The following is a 13,785-nucleotide window of genomic DNA, read 5'->3' on the forward strand; positions in this document are numbered from 1 at the left end:
ACCTGGTGAAGATATGTGCAGTCTTGGCACAAGTTCAAGTTCCAAAGATGCTAAGCCGAGGGTAAGAGTCGAGCAAACGAGGGTGCACAGACTTAATATGACATAAGTGTTTCGAGACTACCCGAGGGGAGTCGAGTCATCCAAGGTGATGGATAAGTCCAGGATCGAGTTGTCCAGAGAAGAGGACGAACCCAGGATCGAAGAGGCATTGAGACTTGGCTCAATAAGGTTCATTTCTGCCAAAGCGAGTAGAAGCCAAGTGCAAGAAGAGTTGCCTGTGTCCAAGGAGATTGTCGATCATGTTCGTGTAGAGAACATGGCTTCAGATACCATCTTAAGATAAAGGTCGAAGCAGGGGCTTGCCGAGGATGTTCAACTGAGGAACAATCCTTCAAAGATTAGTGGACAAGAGTCGAAGAGAGCCAAGACGTTGAGGGACAAGGAAACCACGGAGAAACTGCCCAATAACAAGTGGGTTTACATGACAGTGACTACGGACAAACTGAAGTTGTGTTCAGCTTCAGTTGGCATGATATAGTAACAAGAGCATAAATGCTACTGCATCAATCGAGGTGTGAAGAAAGATTAAAATCAATCTTCAAGTGGAAAATTGTTGGAAGTAAAAGTCAAAATTGGGGGTTGAAAATCAAGTCAGAATTCAGCCAACAATTGTTGATAGTTTCCACCGAAAATTGCAAATGGATTTGTCAAATTTAGGGTGCACAAAAAATGGGCAAAAATTGTTGAAAATAAAATGGTAAAATCTCATAATTAATCCCTAGACTTTAGGGTATTTACAAGATTAAGTCCTTAAGCTTCAACTATAAATACCCTAGCTCATTTAGCTTCAAAATCATCCCAAATCATATTTCTTTCTCCCTATATTAGAGAGCTTTCTTGTGAGTTATGAGTGTTTTGTAAACACTTGTAAATTTTCTATCTTTAATAAAATATCTGTAGCAGTCTGGAGACGTAGGCAAAATTGGCTGAACTCCGTTATCAATTTCGGATATTATTTTTCCGCTTTTATTTCGCATTCTCACTAATCTGATTATAAGAAAATTACTCGTTCTCATTTATTTCCCAACACACGGTTGATAACAAGATTTGAGTTTCTTTGCATGAACGGGTCTGAGATGCAAGAAACATCTGCACCCAAACACTCACAAATGACTCAAGTCAGGCTTAGCAACATAGAGTTGTTCAAATGGTGACGTCCCACATAGCACTTGAGTGGGTAATATGTTGATTAGATGTGCAGCCATTTCCACAACATAAAACCATAATCGCATTGGCAGCGAAGCACAAGCTAACAACATTAAAACAACCTCTATGAAATGGCGATGCTTTCGTTCGGCCATCCCATTCTACTAGGTCGTGTAAGGGCAGGTTAAACGATGCTGAACACCCACCTGAGATAAGAGCGAAGAGAGACTCTGATACTCACCGCACAGTTAGTTTGTAACACCTTGATATCTTAGGTAAACTGGGTTCGAATCAGTTGTTGAAATCATTTGAAAGCAGCGATTGCTTTATCCTTGGATTTGACTAAATAAAGCCACATATGACGGGAATGGGCATCCATAAACGATACATAGTATCGATAGTTGGTGTTGCCTAAATGCTACATCAAAGTGCAAGCATAAACTGTTAAATAAGTAATAAAGTAGTAACAAAATTGTTACATATATCAAATCCTACAGGGAGAAAAATTGATTACAGTAGAGTTCAAATGTATAGAAAAGATGGATTTGGTGATTAACAAACAGAGTAAAAAGAAGAATAGCAATATTATAGAAGAAGGAGAATGCTATGACAAACAAAGGAGCATTCATACCCATGAACCTAAGATGATGTTATACTAGGCTGCTAGTAAGATGATTATGTTGTAGTACTATAATTCATGAGTCGTGCAATGATTAATTAACCTATTAATTTCTAACTCTCATTAAAACTTCTTAGGTTCATAATTAACAAAGCATAATAGTGGCATCCTATATCTCTATAAGAATTTGTTACTCTCCTAATCAATAATACTGTAACAAAGTTAGCATTCAATCTCAATTAATTTCATCTCTAAAAATAATCAAAACAACATGCATACGATGCTATTATCTCTAATAAACATCATATAAAAGAACGCAACTCATAAACATAGTTCAAAAAAACAAAAATCATCTTCGAAACATTTAATTGAACACTTTATGTTTGATACCCAATAAAACAGTAAAATAATCATTCAACATTACAATAACGTTTCTCCCTTTCTCAAGTTCGAAATATGACAGTAAAGTTAAACCCCAATCGATCATCGTTGCTACATGGATGCTCTGTTGCTGCTATTGCACTCCCCAGTGAATGGACTAGGATGCCATCGTGGCTAAAAGAGGTGAGAAAATATAGGAGATGAAAGATTTGATGATCAAATGGTGAAAGGAGCGCTCCTATTTATAAGTTGAGAGAGTGGACCCTCAACCAATGATTTTCTTCCACAATTAAGGTGATTCTAGAACCTTGACAGCAACCCTCTTCCAGCTATACATTCTAAAAGGTTCCCCATTCTTCACCTGATGAGTCACCAGATGTTGTAAAACTGCTCATCATTCTAGCACAATATTGCAACACAACATCACCTACAACTTTAATCAATGTCCCCGTCATCAATGTACCCAATTCCAGCACAAAACATAAAAATTAAGCCAACAATCACCAACTTAGTCTCATCATGAAATGATATAAAAAAGGTAAAAAATAATCGTAATATACTTTTAATAATGCTAGAGTTCAAGCTAAACCTAGGTAAAAAGACATCTAAATGATAACTCTTTTTTAGAGTTATCAATTGCCATTAGAAGCACACTGAGCAGGTCCCAAAAATTAAAAAACAATACCAAGTCAAAAGGATGAGAATACACAGAAGTGGATTTGAAGAAAGGTAAACAGTGACTTTTTCCCATTTGGCAAGCCATACTCAAGTGCAACTCCTTTTTATTCAAATTACTTGAAAAAGTGACATTACATCCCTACAAACATGAAGTAAAACATCATGTGCTGGGTGACCCAGTCGATCATGCCACAAGGTATAGTCAGCAGGACCAGTCACTGTATGAGCCTCGTTTTATTCGACAAAGGTTGATGACCAAAAGTGTAAAGACCTCCATCTTCTCTGCCCAACAACACTGCACCGAACTTCTCATCACGAATGACACAATTTGAGTATGAAATTCAATATAGACTTGATTATCCTTAGTAAGCTTCGAAACCGAGATAAGATTCTTATCCATATTAGGAACAATAAGCATATTGTTAAGATTCAAAAAATGAGAACTAGTAAGTAACGATGACTGGCCAACTTTTGTTATTGGAAACCATTGTCATCACCAACAGTGGCCATACCAACCCCATGATAATAAATTCCATCACCAACATTTGACGCCTCAGTAGCTAAGTGATGCATAGCACCAGATTCAATGTACCATTGTCTAGATTCATCCTATACACCACAAGAGCCAGGCTTAGACCCAGCAACAACACAGGTAGCAGCAATATGTTAGTGCCCTTGAGGAGCACAAGCACAATCAGGAGCAATAACATTAGTGTTATATGAACAAACATGAGCTGGAGGATTGCCGTAAGATGAAGTGTTCCCGCTTGCAGTTACACCGGGAAAGGATTTGTCAAAGTGATACCAGCAACGATCCACGAAATGCCCGTTCTTGACACATAGTTGATACTACACACTAGCGCGACCCCTACCAAGACCACCTTGAGTACCTTGAGATCGACCACCACGAGAACCACCAGAGTGCAAGGATCGTTGAGAGGATGAACCAATTGTATCCTTAGAGTAAACAAGATTGGCACTGATGGACAACCTATCAAATTACTTGAAACTCTTCTGTTGTAGCTCCGTATCAATCAGAATGGAGACAACACCTTCCAGGGAAACAAATTCACGGCTGGTGGTAATGACCGTCACAAATGGACGATACTCAATCGATAACCCATTCAACCCCATGACAATATACTTACACTCAGATTCAAGAGTAACTACATGCGGCGATGGTTGAGTGATGAGTGTTTTATTTGGTTAATATTTTATTAACCCTTTTTATAGTATTAATTTGGGCTATTTATGTTGGATTCGGTGCAAGACTCTACTTTTTAGAAAACAACAATTAAAGAGTGAATTTAAGTAGATTTATCCTATTTTTTAGGAGTAGTCAACGCCAACTTTAATTAAAAGAACAATCTAGGCGCAAGTCTAATTAAATAATCCATTCAACAAGACCAAATGAGAAAAACAAGATGAACCACAATTCGTTAGGAATTAAAAAAGTTGTAATTAAATTCAGACATTTTAGATTTTATTATTTAATTAAATATGATTCTAGATTACTAGGATTTTAATTATTTATTATTAGGATTTTTAGTTCACTATTGATTAAGAATTAAGTGTTTTAATTTTCTTGAGAGTTAGTATTTTATTCTCATTATGATTATCTCAAAGCTATAAATACCCTCTAGGATGCTTGAGAAGACATGTTCATAATTCAATATAGAACTGATTTTGGTTTTTATTTTGTTTTAGATTTTTCGTTCAATAAAATTATTTTCTTCTTCACCTTTTCTCTCTTCCACACGCCAAGTATTAATTCTATCATACTTGGCTAAAATTTTACTTAGTCTATAGCTAATCTACGACTCAAACCGATCTCGTGAGAATTGCAGAAGCGCTTCATAACTTCATATTATTTCTTGATTTTCGGTAAAAAAAAATTAGAGGCAATCAGTCTTTTCTTTAAACATCTCAATAGCTTCAATCCAAAAGAGTGCACATTGGCTTGATCGACGTTATGATCTATAGTTGAGGAGGAGAGTCGGCTTGTAGCAAATTCAATTCTCTAATAATAAACTTAACGGTTGTCCGTTAAGAGAAATCAAGATCAAGTTCGATTCTCATTGAGACACCATAATCAAAGCAGGGGCTTTTCCAGTTCCTAAACCAACATTGGCGTTAACATCGATAGGTGTTGTTAATCCAAACAAGGGCTAGATTCCAAGGATTAACCTTGGAAAATTATTTCACCATAGAGAAGAGAAATTTACAAGAGTTAGACCTTGTAGACTGTAACCGACAAATATCTAAAGTAAAATCTATTTCAGTGCTCGAGACGGATTGAAGGAAAATGAAGCTAGAGGTTATCTCTCATCATAATTAATTTTTCTACAATTTACTTTTCATGCTTTCGTTGTTTTAATTTTATTTTATTTAGTTTACTTGATTATTCTAAACCCCCAATCTTTTTCATCCTTTTATTTTACAAATTTATTGGTTTAAGATCAAATCAAATCATAATTAGAAATTTTTGAATCATTGTGGACCGACACCTTTCTTCCCTCTATTACGTTTAAAGCATAATTATCTAAGAAAAAAAGATTAATTATTAGGCAATTACGACGCTTGTCAAATTAGCATCGTTATCGGGGATTCAGGAAAAAATTACTAATTAAAATTTGTTTTGATTTATGACCAGGAAAAATCCAAACGAACTAGTAGATTGGATACCTAATATCGAATCATTAGCTCAAAAAATACGCGCACATACACTACGAGAAATGAGACAACAAGAAGAAGAACAAAAAAAATCAAATCTAGAACCTAAATCAGAAACATCTTCTAACGTCGAGACCTTTTCTAACACCGAAGAAGACTTTAAAGAACCGATTCTAATGAATCAACAAACAATCCGAGAATTAGATGTTATACCTACCGAACAAAAACCATTATGAATCGCATTCTTTCATGATGAAACATTGTTTGAGCTAAAAACGGGTTTGATTCATCTGTTACCTACTTACCATAGACTGCTCAGCGAAAGTCCTCATAAACATCTTACTAAGTTTCATTTGGTTTGCTCTACCATGAAACCATATAGAGTATTTGATGATCAAATTAAACTTCCTGTCTTTTCTTTTTCTTTAGCTGATTCGGCTAAGGATTGGTTATTTTATTTACATCATAATTCTGTTCATACATAGGCTGATATGACTTGTCTTTTTCTTGACAGGTTCTTCCCTACAACAAAAGCGAGTGAATTAAGAAGGAAATTCTTAGGAGTACAACAAGCAATTGGAGAATCCTTATATGACTAATAGGAACGATTCAAGAAACTCTACGTAAGCTGCCCACGATATGGAATATCGGAGCAAACACTTCTTCAATACTTTTACGAATGACTACTTTCCTTGAAGATAAAGACGATAAATGCAGCTAGAGAAGATGCACTTGTTAAAATGATTCTGAACGCAACCAAAATTTTGATCTCAACTATGGCTACTAACTCTCAACAATTTGGCTCTATGAGTGAACCCACTCGATGGGTTCACTAGATAAGTACAATTTCATTGGAGAATAAAATTGATATATTAGTTGATATTGTTCAATATCTTGTTTTAGGTAAAATGACTACATCTATACTTTACGAAATATGCACAATGTCGGACCATCCCACGGATTATTGTCTGATGTTACAAGAGGACTTTGTCGTTCAAGTCAACTCAGATGGAAAATTTTTCGGCACCTCTCCAGAGATCATACAATCCTAACACAAATACCTATAATCTAGGGTAGAGGAACCATCCGAATTTCAGTTATGCACATAACCAAAGGGGTCCTCAACAACAAATATATCAACCGATGCCACTTCAACAACAGTAATACCAATCGTCAGAACCTTCTCTGGAATCCATTATTGAGAGGTTGGTACTTTCTCAAGAAAAGTTTCAAAAAGAATCGAAGTACATCTTCAAGACTTGGATAAACAAATGAGTCAACTGGATCAAAACATGGGACGCATAGAATCGTATGGAAAGTTACCATCTCAAACCAAGGTGAACCCATGAGAAAACGTTAGTGCCATCACATTTCGGAGTGGCACAGTGATCACGTCAATTCCTAAAGAAGTTCCTATAGATTCCAATAAAGATAGAAAAAGAATAGCCAAAATCCATGAGGAATCAAGAAGAGGTTCACGAAGAGGAGAAAGAAAAAGAAAGAAAAAAAACCCAAGAATAAAATGAGGAAGTAAACGCACAACCCCAGAGGAAAAAGAAAGATTCAACGCCAACTCCTTCTATAATATCTCCTTATACCACACCACATCTCTTTTCCTCTAGATTAGTAAAACGTGATAAACAAGCGGAGAAAAAAGAATATTCTTGATGTTTTCCAAAAGGTGGAAATTAATATCGCTTATTGAAGTAATCCGAAAAGTGTTGAAATATGCCAAATTTTTTAAAGAGCTTTGCACGAACAAAATGAGTCTTACAGACATTAAAAAGGTGAATTTAGGTGAAAATGTCTCAACTGTTTTTCAACGTAGGCTTCCACTGAAATTAAAAGACTAATGTATGTTTGTTATACCCTGCAAAATCAGCAAGGTAGATATTAAACATGCTAAGTTCGATCTTGGTGCTTCAATTAATGTTATGCTTTATTTTTTTACAACTCACTTTCAGTTAAGCCTTTGAAGGAAACTAGGGTAACAATTTAGCTCGCTGATAGATACGTCATTTATCCTGAACGTCTTCTTGAAAACGTTCTTGTGAAGGTAAATAAGTTAATTTTTTCAGCTGATTTCTATGTCATCGACATGGAAAATGATCGAACCACACCTCTTTTGAAATCTTTCTTGCCCACCCATTCTTAAGCACTACTCATACCAAAACTGATATTCATAGTGAAATTCTTACTATGGAATTCGATGGTGAGGTTGTAAAATTTGATGTTTATAAAACAATGAAGTATCCAAATAATGTAGGAAGCATTAATTTTGTTGATATTATTGAACCTTTGGTGGATGATTGTATTGAGACTGACTTGTCTAATGATTTGTCTAAAGAATTAGAAAATTACAATGAAAAGGGAGTTAGAAAATATATTTTCTATTCAATCCGATATGTGTCTAACTCTATCTAAATCTAAACTTTTATCTTCTATTTTGCAGGCACCATACATTGAACTCAAACAGTTACCAAATCATCTCAAATATGCATTTTAGGAGAAAACGTCACCCTCCCAGTTATTATTTCAAATAAACTTTCAAAAGAAGAAGAAGAGAACTTAGTGACGGTTTTACACGCACACAATGAAGCAATAGGTTGGACTATAGCCGACATCAAAGGGCTTAGTCTATCGACATGCATGTATAAGATTAAAATTGACGAAGGTGCAAAACCATCCTGAGAAGGATAAAGACATTTAAATTCTCCCATGATGGAGATGGTGAAAAAAGAAATTAAAAAACTTTTAGACGTTGACATCATCTATCTGATATCCGACAATAATTGGGTAAGTTCAGTCCATGTGGTTCCTAAGAAAACTGAAGTGATGGTAGTTGAAAATTCTGAAGGCGAACTAGTTCATACTCGAGTTCAAAATGGATGGAGAGTTTGTATCGATTACATGAAGTTGAATTCACTTACTCAAAAAGACCACTTTCCACTTCCTTTTATTTATAAGATGATTGAACAATTAGCTGGTTAATCTCACTATTTTTTACTAAATGGTTTTTCAAGTTTCTTTCAGATTCCATACGCACTAAAAGATCAAGAGAAAATGATGTTTACATGTACCTTCACTTATCGACGAATGCCATTTGGACTATGTAACGCCCCAGCTACATTCCAGAGATGCATGCTTAGCATATTTTCTGATTATGTAGAGAAATGAATTGAATTTTTCATGGACGACTTTACAGTATACGATAATTCCTTTGATAAGTGTCTCTTGAACTTAATCAATGTCTTAAAATGATGCCTTGAATATAACCTTGTACTTAATTATGAAAAATATCACTTTATGATCGATAAAGGTTTAATTCTTGGTCATGTTGTTTATGCTAATGTAATTTTGGTTGATAAGGACAAAATTGATATTATCCTCTCACTCCCATACCCCACGAATATGAGAGAAGTTTGTTCTTTTCTTGGACATGCAAGTTTTTATCGCATGTTTATAAAGAAATTTTCCAATATAGCACAACCGCTTTGCAAGATTTTACAAAAGGATACACCTTTTAAGTTCGACAATGAATGCAAAAAAGATTTCAACATCCTAAAGAGAGAACTTATTTCAGTACCTATAGTGCATCCGCTCAATTGGGATTATCCCTTTAAGATCATGTGTGACGGAAGCGACTTGACCGTAGGAGTCGTGATTGGACAGAAAATCGAAAAAGAGTCCCATGTTATTACCTAGACGTAAGTCAATGAAATTATTTAACTATTGAAAAAGAACTCTTTAACATTATTTGTTATTTAAATAAATTTTATTCTTATCTCCTTGGTACTAACATAATTGTTTATTATAATCATGTAACTTTGAAATATTTATTGAATAAAAAGGAGGCAAAATTGCGCTTAATCTGATGGATTTTACTCTTACAAAAGTTTAATCTTCAGATTAAATATAAGAAAGGCTGTGAAAATCTAGTGAAGAATTCCCTGAGGAGCACCTATTTTTGGTTCAAACAAGTATACCATGGTATGTTGATATGGTTAATTATTTAGCCACAAGAGTACTTTCATCTGATCTAAACCGTTCTGAGGTCAACCATATAAAACGAGAATCTAGATTTTATATTTTGGAAGATCCATATCTTTGGAAACATTACTCAAACCAGGTAATTCGTCGTTGTGTTCCCAAAAGCGAGGTAAATTCTATCCTTAATTTTTGTCATGGTTATTCTTGTAGAGGTCACTTTTGACAAAAAACCTGCACATAAAATTCTTGAATTTGGATTTTACTGGCCTAACATTTTTCGTGATACATATGTGTTCTGTAAATCTTGTGAAAAATGATAACTCACTGGTAATTTAAGTCGTCGTAAAGAGATGCCTCTTAATCCGGTACATGTTTGTGAAATATTTTATGTATAGGGGCATTAACTACATGGTTTCGTTCGTTTCATCTTTTGGAAATTGTTACATAATTCTAGTTGTTGACTACGTCTCGAAATGGGTAAAAGCTAAAAACAATCACAATAACAATGCTAAAACTACTGCTCAGTTTCTAAAGAATTTTATTTTCTCGTGGTTCAAAACTCCAAGGTCGATAATTAGTTATCGAGGGACACATTTTGTCAATCGGATCATCGAGGCATTAATGAAGAAATATAGAGTCACTTAACGAATCGCCATGGCCTATCATCCTCAAACTAATGGACAAGCAAAAGTTTCAAATCGAGAAATTAAATCATTTCTTGAGAAGCTTGTGAAACCAAATAGAAAAGATTGGACTTTGAAACTTAACGATACATTGTGGGCATATTGCACTACTTACAAAGGTCTCATTGGCATGTCTTCATATCACATAGTCTATGGTAAACCATGCCACTTACCACTTGAATTGGAACATTAAGCATGCTGGACAGTTAAAGAATGAAAAATGGAGATGGATGCAATTGGAGAAGCATGAAAATTACACATTCAAGAACTTGAAGAAATATGTCGCAATGTTTACGACAATGCTCAGCTTTATAAGGATAAAATTAAGGATTTTCATGACCGTCGAATTTCATTTATGAATTTTAATATTGGTCAGAAAGTCTTGCTATTTAATTCTAAATTGAAAATATTTGTAGGAAAATTACGAACTAAGTGGTCAGTACCTTATATCGTGACTCAAGTATTTTCCCATGGCACAGTTGAAATTCAAGATGATTTGAGAGCTTGTTTCAAAGTAAATGGTTAATGATTAAAATCGTACTACAAGAATAATCAAGCATGTGAGATCGATGAGATTATTTTAGAAGAACTTGTAGTCTAAACCATGTCATCGAGCGAAACGACGTTAAATAAAACGTTTAATGGGAGGCAACACATTTTATTTAATTCTATTTAATTTAATTTTTTTATTTTCTTTAAATTTATTTTCAATTTTATTTGTTTCAATTTTATTTATTTTTGTTTGAATTTTTTAGGTACCTCGAATATCTTGATCAAGCTAAAAGTTGAAGCAAATTTGAAGAATTTCACTATATCTCACACGAAGCACCATCGTGACGTACGTTAGTACCCATGGTGTAGGTTAGCAAAACCCTACCACACTATTACCCTTTTGCCTCCCACCCCCTGATTACCACAAATTTTAACATATTTTTCCACCTTTATAGCCAAAACAATCCAATCATTTTTTTAAAATTTTTAAAATTTTCTTATTATTATTATTTATTTTAATTCCTTTCTTTTCTTTTCAAAATCCTTAACCAACCAAAACCCTTTCTTTTCTTTTAATTCCCTTAAATTAATTAAACTTAAACTCTTCTCCTTTTAATCCCACACATCAATTATTTTCTTTAAACCTTCAAAACTTTTTTCTTGATTTCTTTTCTCTTTTACACTAACCCTCCATCATCGATTACTAAACTCGATACCATCATCATCGCTGATCGTCGATCACCACTCATGATATCGGTTAGTAGTTCACCATCTTTCTTTCTTCTTTTCATCTTAATTCTTTGCTGCAAAAAAATTCAAGATGGTGAAAACAATAAGTCAAAAATTCGTTGCTCCGAAATTCAATCTTGAACCGAGAGCCACACAACGATGTCGATCCTTCATATTCACAAGAACATCAACCCTCATCGACATTGTTATCATCATCACATTACCTTACCTTACCATCCAAAGAAGAATTGCAAGGGTACTCGAAATTCAACGACGATGAACAAATCTGATTCAACAATATCCGACGTCGAAACTTTCAAGTTTGTAAGTACATTCTTACATGTACTTTAGATACTTTGCACTTGAGAGAATCCGTTACACACTACTTGAATGTTATTGGCTAGAAATTAAATGTGGAACGTACTATGAATTGGTTCTTGGATTTTATACCACATTTAACTTTTTGCAGCATCGAATTGTTAGCGTGAATTCCCTAGATGTTATTTCTTTCCGCTTGCTTGGACATTACTTTAGGATGTCAATTTCTAAATTTAATTTTAACATGGGGTTCATGACAGATGTCACAAACCAAAGTTATTTGACATCTTTGCTTGAGATTCCACAGGATTTCAACACCTACTACGCCTACTCTGTATTGACTGGTTTACCAGGACAAATCTTTAATGCACAAACAACGAAAGGATGTCACATCTACAATCCCGCATTTTTTGACACATTCATTGGTTCCTTGCATTCAACTATTCAGGGCATAACGACAATACATCTAGCTTAAGCAAATTCAAACTGTTATTCCTTTAGTACATGCTTACCGACACCAAAGTTAACCTACAATTTTTATTTGCACGAGTTTTAGAGCACACTGTGCGCTCTAACCAACCACCGATTCTCGACCCTTATAGCACTCATCTCGAATCTAGACTTTTCCCATTATCTTTTAACGTTGAACAATTTACTTATGCTTTTTCTATGAAAAATTTAGATTTTCGATGCTTGGACACAATGGAATTACTTGTCGGCATATCCAATGCATTTTTCATTATACCTCTTGGCACTACGATACCTCGCAACGAGCGTGTTTTTCTTCGAAGACATACACCACCATCGGCGTAGACAGATGATCCGTAGCTGAGCATACAATATCAACCTAATGATATGAATGATCGTCTCAACTCCCTCGAGTCCACTTCTGTCGAGATTTTATCCTACCTTCGCCCAACTACCTCTCGCCGAGGTCATCGTCGCTGTCGTCACTAAGCACGAGGAGTATCTCTATTCCTTATCCTATGCTTTAATTTTACATAATGAGACAATATGCTTTAAGTGAAGGGTAGAGAACTTAGAGAACACTTGCATTGAATTATCGCTCGCTTATTTACATGCTTGAAATTGAGTTACCTTGGTTGATTTGTTGAATTCTCTTGTTATTATCTTGAATCTTGCTTTGTTTCATTAATTACCTTATAAGTTCATGATCACACTTTTATCGAATTTAGGGTGCATGATAGTAAAAACAACATGATTAGTATTTTTCCTTAAAATTTTTACTTGATGTTTCATAAATCCATTGGTTGATATGTTTCTTGATTCAATACACAATACACCTTTTTGTGAGATTTGAGTCTAAACGAGCATACTTTTTCATTCTTGCTCATTTGTTTGATTGAGTGTGTTGAATTGATTTCGACATTCTAGAACTTATGATTAATTTCCTACCCATTTATACCCACCAGTAAACTAGCTTTGTGCATTTACCATTTTCTTTGTTTTTACCACATTATAAAACCTGAAGCCTTTAAAATTTTCTTTTTTTCCCCTCTTATGTCAATCTTGTCGAGACAAGAGATAGATTTGTTCTATGAACAAAAAATCAAGAGAAGAAAGAAGCATTCCAAAATAATTCAGTTTGAACAAAGTGTTTGAACAAAACAAAAAAAACAGAAAAACAATATAACAAAAAAATTGAAAACGAAAAGGGAGGAAGAAGGAAAATTTTAATTGTTTGATTACGCTTCTTCGAGTGTGCTTACATTGTTGAAATTGTGGCCTGAAACTCATATATTTTACATCTTTTGTCTTGACATTTAAACCCAATTTTTTGACCTTATCCATATGCTAACCTAAGCCCCGTTACAACATGATTGAAGACATTTTGATTAAATGCATCTTGTTCATTCTAGTGGTGGAGACTTGATTTTCTTACAAGCCTATGATAATGTCTTAATTAATCCTAGCTTTGAGCGATTTATTTTACTCTAAACACTTTGAGCGATAATGAGTGAATTCTTGTGAGGTATTGAGTCTTTTTACATTGAA

Source organism: Hibiscus syriacus, unplaced genomic scaffold (genome assembly GCF_006381635.1).
Source record: "Hibiscus syriacus cultivar Baekdansim isolate YM2019G1 unplaced genomic scaffold, ASM638163v2 tig00110174_pilon, whole genome shotgun sequence".
Classification (NCBI taxonomy): domain Eukaryota; kingdom Viridiplantae; phylum Streptophyta; class Magnoliopsida; order Malvales; family Malvaceae; genus Hibiscus; species Hibiscus syriacus.